Source organism: Euphorbia lathyris, chromosome 7, assembly GCF_963576675.1.
Source record: "Euphorbia lathyris chromosome 7, ddEupLath1.1, whole genome shotgun sequence".
Lineage (NCBI taxonomy): Eukaryota > Viridiplantae > Streptophyta > Magnoliopsida > Malpighiales > Euphorbiaceae > Euphorbia > Euphorbia lathyris.
Genome location: NC_088916.1, coordinates 69,141,017 through 69,149,797, shown reverse-complemented (window position 1 = coordinate 69,149,797; position 8,781 = coordinate 69,141,017). Strand labels below are relative to the sequence as shown.

Genomic DNA, 8,781 nt, shown 5'->3' with positions numbered 1-8,781 from the left:
GATGTCTGACCTTCCTTCGCGTCCCAACTTTCAGTAAAAAAAAATAATTAAAATAAACTTCATTGTAAGTATAATATTTCAATACCTCTTCAATATTTTATTTAATATGTCTCAAACTTCAATGAACAACTATTGTGTGAAACTTTTGTTGGTCCCTTGTAAGGTTGCAAGTATAGTTCCAAGGGGGGGTTAGGAACTATTTAAACTTTTTCGCAATTAGGGCAGACTTCTTTTTCTAAGGAAAAAGGTTTTAACAGCAGATTTATATAAGGAGTTAAAGGTAAGAAATACTTTACTCATCAGATTTATCCAGGTTCGGCTTCTTCTAAGCCTACATCCTGTCCCCGGAACACGTTCCGAGATTTTGAATCCTCTACCGAGCTCTTTAAAGGTAGAGCCTCAAACCCTTTACAATCTTAGCAACTGAGTATAACAAGAGTACATTCCTCTATACCTCTACTCAATCATAATCTCTTGCTGAGTACTATAACCGAGTACTCAGCCTCTCCTTTCTATCTCTAGAAATGATAAGTGTTTTTTCCTATACAAAGATTTGCTAAGGCACTTTAGAAGATTGAAATAATCACTCTAGACTTTTACACAAATGTATGAATTGTAGTGTAAGATTTTCTTTGCTTCTTGCTTGCAGAACTTGTGTAGAAATTTGGTCAGCGTAATTGCTTGATCAAGTTTTGTGTTGAGTGAAGCTTCTGATGGCCCTATTTATAGAGACGTCTGGGCATCGGTCATTTTGAATTTCGAAATAACCGTTGGAGGGAAACGGCTTCCTGTCGTTGTCATCCTGACTTGCTCAGAGCTCTCGGCCAATCAGATTTGTGTATCTTCTGTCCTCAGTCAGCTCAGCAGACTGTCTCTCCTTTTATGGTAAAGTCAACTGGACAGCATACTGTGTCGTCTGAACTTTGCCCAAAGGGGAAATACTTTGTCTGGAAGTTTTCCTTAGCCAGCTGCTTTCTTGTACGTTTATCGAATCTACTCAGCAGCTTCATCTTGAAGTTGTTCCCGAAGGTCTTCTAGATCCTTCTTTTGCTGAGTAGCGTTTTGTCCAGAACGGCAATGTTTTGACAAACGCAGGGTATAATTTAGCAAACTCCCCCGTAAGGCTTGAGCTACTGACTTAGTTTTGCTCAAAACATTTAAAGGTTTAAATGAGTAAGTCTAAGGTCAGTTTTCAGATATAGGTCGGCTTATTTCAACATATTCTATTTACTCAGTATTAAGCGGAAGGTTTAGTCATATAGAGCACGCTGAGTAATTTGTTGTTCAATGAGTTCTTAACAGAATGTTTTATAAACACATATGTCAATGTCAAACATGTTATCAGCATTTGATTTAGTCAATAAATGTTGCAAGTATTAAACATAGCTGATTTAATTGAAGATACATAATGACTCAGTACTCAGTAACATATATCATAACTCAGGAATTGAATAAAAGATGCAGATATGATATATAGATGGAAGTCAATGTTTACACAGCAAAATTTATATAGATAAGGCAAATATATTACAACTGACTTAGTCTATACTGAGCTAGCCTATCTATTTCCTTTTCTTGTGTTGCGACGACTGACTTCGCTCATGCTGAGCTCTAGCTGCTTGTTCTTTCTCCCCCTTTTGTCAACTTCAGGGAGTCTGAAAGCATCAGTTAAGACAGCTCGAGTCAGTTCTTGGGACAGCTCCTTAAGTTTCTCAGCGCTTTCATTTACGCCATCAAAGATAGCAACTCCATCAGCTGCTACCTCTTTGGGTACTTTGAGATCAGCAGCACTGAGCATATTGATGCTAAACGCATGAGCTTTGCCTTTCCAGATAAGAGCTTCAGTAAGGCCAGCAAAGATTTGGTGAAAAGTCTTTAAAAGAGCTGTGTCGTAATACTGACGTTGAATGTTGTTATGACGAATGTGGTTGAAAGTTTGTTGTGCGAGAGTCAGCATCTCATTCTGCTTCATTGCATCAGTATCCATCTCTTGCTTATTCAGATTAAGCAACCGTATAGCCTCACCAATTTGCTCTACCGATGTTAAGCCCAAAATATACCTAAAATATCATTAACATTTATATCATTTTTATTACAAATTCGTGTTATTTGTATCTGTTTAGATTACTTTTTCTCTCGAATATCTTTCTTTCTTGCAAGGTACCTGAATATTTGGTAAAATCCAAATAGGAACGAAAAAGGATCTAAAACAGAAGAAAACCCTACAAAAGGAGTCAAAGACGACGTAAATCGAAAGCACCAAGTCGAGGACACGAACGAAAGCAAAGAAACAGAAAACTCACCAAGCCGCGACCGCGAATTCACCACCCGCGACCGCGACACGCGTGGTTTAGCCATTTCTCCCCTTCGTCCGTCGTTCAACTTAATGCTACGTCATTCACGGCCGAGGATTCCTATCCTCAGTAAGTACAGAAATTCTGCCAAAAGCATTTTACACATGCTGAAAATCCAAGAAACGCGTTCGTTCAAGTGGATAAAGACGTCCTTTCACAACGGACACGACTCTTAAAAAAAAGATACATCACTTCAAACACAACCCTTCAACATCTATAAATAAAGAGTTGATGTTGAGGAGAGAGATATATGAAATGTTATATTATAGATATAGAATCAGAGCGTAGAACTTATGTCGAAGTTCTAAGTAAAAACATTTCGAGAGTTAGAAATTAGATTCTGTACAAAACAAGATGAGGTACACATATTGTTTATAGTTTAATTACAACTCAGTAGCGTTTAGACATTGTTCCAGTTTTAGTTTGCATCATTGTAGTGGCCGACCGAATCCCTATTACGAAGTTACGGCGAGAAGATTGAGTAGAGTGTTCGCCCCTGAGCCTGACAACCTCTTAGGAAACCCAAGGAAGCGGAACCGATCAAGCCCTTCACTTGCACGCCCACGAAGAACTCGATGCTCTTTATTCTCTGTAAACTTGTATCAATTTATATTTCATCTAATAAAGTCCGTTCTATTCGACAAATCGTTATGCAGCACTTATGGTAACCAATCCAATATAAGTGAGGCTGGTGTTTTCATTAATACGCAATTGAATTCAAAATCATTACAAGGAAACTTTGTTGAACACTTAGGCAAATTATCATCTCGAAAGAGTTTTAATTTGAGTAAGGGCAACTATCCCGAAAGGGTTTTGTCGCGTTCAAAGCCAAATAATTAGAGGTTCTGTCATTTATTTCATCATCATAATTGATACAAAGTTTAAGTTGTTTTCTTTGCTTAATGCAAATGAATAAATTCATTCGTTTCTCTAAAAAGTTCTAAATGTTCCTGTTTTGTAAAATTCATCCTTAAATCAGAAGATCTTTCTAACAATCGATTTATTCTAAATATAAAATCTTATTCCAGCATTTTCAATTAAACAAATTTCCTAAATCCAATTAAACAATTTTCACTTTTCATTACGATTAATAGTAAATCTAACAAGTTCGAAATTAATAAATTCAAAAATAAGTTTTTTTTTCGTTAAAAAACGTATCTCTGTGGGATCGATATTTTTATTACTACAAGCGAAACCGTGCACTTGCGGAAATCGCTCAACAAGTTTTTAGCGCCGTTGCCGGGGATACGCCAAAATTTTTGAAAATTTTTTTATTTTTCGTATTTTATTTTCGAATATAGGTTTATACATTATTATTATACAACTTTTATATTTTATTTATTTTCAGTTATATAACATATTTGTTTTCAATTTTGATTTGAAGGTAGTTTGGCTCGTGTAACAATTTCAAGTTCATGCGCAGTTCGTGAAATTCGGGCACGCCACCAGACCCTTTTGATCCAGAAATTGAAAGAACACTTAAGAAAAACAACAAAAACAACAAAAACAAAGACAAAACACCCTTAAAAACCAAAGTAGACCAGCCAGAAAATATGGCCGATCCACCGACACTTATGGATTATGCTAGGCCAGGAATGGCCGGTGTAACTAATAGTGTAGTTAGGCCCCGTATAAACGCAAATCAATTTGAAATTAAGCCTGCTTTGCTTAATATGTTGCAAAACAACGTAACGTTTTATGGACTACCTAACGAAAACCCTAATGCACATTTGACAAATTTCTTAGAAATTTGTGATACTTTTAAAATTACTGATGTAACAGCCGAAGCAATCAAACTTCGCCTCTTTCCTTTCACTTTGAAGGATAAGGCAAAAATTTGGTTAACTTCTATGCCTGCTGCAACATTTGAAACTTGGGACCAATTAGCCCAAGCATTTTTACAAAAATATTTTTCCTTAGCAAAAACCGCAAGAGTCATCAAAGAGTTGACATCTTTTACACAAAATGATAATGAAACTCTTTATGAAGCTTGGGAACGTTTTAAAGAACTTCAACGTTTATGCCCACACCACCAACTGCCAGATGCACTTTTAATGCACACATTCTATAATGGATTAAATCCTACGACTAGAGGTTCATTAGATGCTATGTCTGGAGGGTTATTTATGAAGAAGACGTCCGCCCAAGCAAGAGAACTTTTGGAGGAAATGGCAATCAACAGCAGTATGTGGCCCGCAGAGCGTGGACATATACCAACGGCGAAACCATCATCCTCAGGTACATCATCGGTTAAAGGTATAATGAATCTTGATCCTGTAGCAATGTTACAAGCCCAATTTTCTGCCTTATCGCACAAAATTGATAAATTTATGGCACCATGCGATCCTAATGATCCAATCCAGAGAGACATTGATTACGAAGGTATGAATGAGATAGAACAGGTAAATTTTGTCCAAGGACAAAGCCAAACTACTAATCCTTATTCTAATACTTATAATCTTGGATGGAGGAATCATCCTAACTTTAACTGGAAAGATGGTAATAATAATAATAATGCAAATGCTAATCAATACCGTGTAAATAATTATCAAAATCAAACAAGAGATACGATTAGCACTTTATCTTCAAAAATCGACAAATTTATAGATGCTATGAATGGAAAGGTAAGTAATCAAGACAATGGTTTTAAACGGATCGAAAGTAAATTCGATCAGCTTATCAAAAACCAATCATCTAGCATCCATAATTTGGAGGTTCAAATTGGACAACTTGCTAAATCAATTCCATCCCGCAAAGAGGGAAGTCTTCCCAGCCAAACGGAAGAAAATTCGAAAGAGCATGTTAAGGCTATCACTCTTCGTGCAGGGAAAAACTACTTAGGTCTGGAAATGCCCGGAAATTCAACTTTACCTGGAAATGATTTACCAAAATCCAAAGAAGATAAGTTAAAACAAAAAAATACACAAATTGACTCTAATCCGAAACCTTTTGTACCAAAACCACCTTTTCCACACAGGGTCCGAAATAAGGACCATGATAAACAACTTTTATCATTTTTAGACAAACTTAAAAATTTGCATATAAATTTAACATTCATGGATGCAATTACGCAAATTCCTAACTATGGAAAATTCTTGAAAGATTTAATTTCAAAAAAGATTAGTTGGGAAGGAATTTCATCCATTTCTCTTTCTGAAGAATGTAGTTCGATAGTATCAAGCAAATTACCTACTAAACTCAAAGATCCCGGATGCTTTACCATTCCGTGTACATTGGGAAATATGGAATTCCCAAGTTGTCTTTGTGATTTAGGAGCTAGTATAAACTTGATGCCATTGTCTATTTTTGAGAAATTAGGTTTAGAAGAAGACATCAAACGTACCAATATGGTTTTACAATTAGCGGATCAATCCACTAAAAGACCATATGGTATAATTGAAGACGTTTTGGTGAAAGTTGACAAATTTATTTTTCCTACTGATTTTGTTATCTTAGATTTTGCTTATGATGCTAATTGTCCGCTAATCTTTGGTAGACCGTTCATGAATACGGGACGTGCTCTAGTTGATGTGTCGGAAGGAAAAGTAGTTTTAAGGATATGTGACGATAAGATCGAGTTCGATATGAATCAAGCGATGAAATATCCTATGGAGGATTTCGCTTGTATGAAGCTTGATTTAGTTGAAGAATGTGTCAATGACATTGTTCAAAGAGAAGAAATAATAGAACCTATAATGGGTGAAGAATTAGAAGATAAGGACCCAGAGCCTTTGATTCGAGAAGATGGACCAGTTCCGCCTTCAGTAGTAGTTCCATCTAAATTAGAACTTAAAGAATTACCAAACCATCTGAGATACACATACCTAGGCGGAAGTGATACTCTACCTATAATCATCTCTAACAAATTAACAGAAAATCAAGAAGAAAAATTGAAAGAAGTTGTTAGAAATAGAATAGGAAGTATGGGATGGCAAATTTCAGACTTAAAAGTAATTAATCCTAGTATTGTAATGCATAGGATTCACTTAGAAGAAGATAAGCCACCTAAAGCGGATAGACAAAGACGTTTAAATCCGAACATGAAAGAAGTAGTCAAAAATGAGATTACTAAACTTTTAGACAATGGAATCATTTATCCTATTTCGGATAGTGAATGGGTTAGTCCAATCCATTGTGTACCCAAAAAGGGAGGCATAACTGTAGTAAGGAATGATGAAGGTGAATTAATACCTACGCGAACCACCACCGGTTGGAGGGTTTGTATAGATTATAGGAACCTAAATAAGGCAACTAGGAAAGATCATTTTCCTTTACCTTTCGTCGATCAAATGATCGAAAGGATAGCCGGTCATGCATTTTATTGTTTTCTTGATGGCTATTCCGGATTCTTTCAAATATATATTTACCCGGATGACCAAGATAAAACAACCTTCACATGTCCTTATGGAACATTTGCATATAGAAGAATGCCTTTTGGTCTATGTAATGCACCAGCAACTTTTCAACGTTGTATGACTGCAATTTTTAATGATTTCATCGAAGATATCATGGAAGTATTTATGGATGATTTTTCAGTTTATGGAGATTCTTTTGATGCATGTTTAAAAAACTTAGATAAAGTTCTTTCTAGATGCGAAGAAACGAATTTAGTATTAAATTGGGAAAAATGTCATTTCATGGTTGATGAAGGAATTGTTTTAGGTCATAAAATATCTGAAAAAGGATTAGAAGTGGATAGAGCAAAAACTTCAGTAATAGAAAAATTACCCCCACCAACAACTGTCAAGGGAGTAAGATCATTTCTAGGACATGCAGGTTTTTACAGACGATTTATAAAAAAGTTTTCTGTGATTTCCAAACCACTTACTAATTTGCTTATGAAGGATTCAACCTTCGATTTTAATGAAGATTGTATTAAAGCTTTCGAAACATTGAAAACAGCTTTAGTTAGTGCACCCATAATTGCTAAACCCGATTGGGATTTACCTTTTGAAATCATGTGTGATGCAAGTGACCTAGCAGTAGGATGTGTTTTAGGTCAAAGAAAGGATAAAAGATTACATGTTATTTATTATGCAAGTCACACATTGTCAGGTGCACAGTTAAATTACACAACAACAGAAAAAGAGATGTTAGCCGTAGTATTTGCATGTGATAAGTTTAGGTCATACTTGTTAGGATCTAAAGTTATTATATATACAGATCACGCAGCTTTACGTTATCTGTTTGCTAAGAAAGATGCAAAATCGCGTCTGATTAGATGGGTTTTGTTGTTACAAGAATTTGATATAGAAATTAAAGACAAAAATGGAGTAGAAAACCTTGTCGCCGATCATCTATCAAGACTAGAAGATGAAAACGGTCCTATAGGTGAAACTATCGGTATACGAGATGATTTCCCCGATGAACATCTCTATCAGGTAGAAAGTATCATGTCACCATGGTATGCAGATTTTGCTAATTATCTTGCAACCGATATTGTTCCGGAAGGATTATCTTCCCAACAAAGGAAGAAATTTTTCTTCGATATTAAACAGTATTTTTGGGAAGATCCCTTTCTATTCAAATCATGTGGTGACGGGATAATTAGGAGATGTGTTGGAGAAAATGAATATGAATCTATAATAACGGAATGTCATTCCAGCTCATATGGAGGACATAATGGAGTTAATAAAACGGTAGCTAAAATATTGGAATGTGGTTTCTTTTGGCCTACGATGTTTAAAGACGTTGGTTCATTTATTACTCATTGTGATAAATGCCAAAGAACGGGAAATTTAGGAAGGAAAGATGAGATGCCCCTCAAAAACGTGTTGGAAGTTTAAATCTTCGACATGTGGGGAATTGATTTCATGGGACCTTTTCCACCTTCCAATGGTAAAACTTACATATTAGTAGCCGTTGATTATGTTTCAAAGTGGGTTGAAGCAATTGCAACCCCTACGAATGATTCTAAAGTAGTTATTAATTTTCTTGACGATATATTTTGTAGATTTGATTGTCCTAGATTCGTTGTTAGTGATGGCGGTACCCATTTCATAAATCGGAATTTTGATATGCTTATGAAAAAATATGGAGTACGCCACCGCGTGTCAACGCCATACCATCCTCAGTCGAATGGTCAGGCGGAGATTTCAAATAGAGAACTCAAATGGATTCTAGAGAAAACTGTTTCGTCATCAAGAAAAGATTGGTCACAAAAACTCAATAATGCGCTATGGGCATACCGTACTGCATTTAAATCACCAATAGGAATGACTCCATACCGTTTGGTATATGGAAAAGCATGTCATTTACCAGTTGAATTAGAACATAAAGCCTATTGGGCTATTAGAAAACTTAATTTTGATTTACAACAAGCAGGAAAGAAACGTTTACTCAATTTAAATGAGTTAGATGAGTTACGACATCTATCGTATGAAAATGCGAGGATTTATAAAGAAAGAGTGAAAAAATGGCACGATGC

At 35.7% G+C, this 8,781-nt stretch overlaps 1 non-coding gene across 1 annotated transcript; it reads right to left on the bottom strand.

Moving 5' to 3' along the window:
* Positions 1 to 4,285: 4,285 nt before the first annotated feature.
* LOC136201623 (small nucleolar RNA R71) lies at positions 4,286 to 4,392 on the bottom strand. The gene has a single exon (XR_010673969.1). It is a non-coding gene; the product is annotated as a small nucleolar RNA R71 (small nucleolar RNA).
* Between the last annotated feature and the right edge of the window lie 4,389 nt (positions 4,393 to 8,781).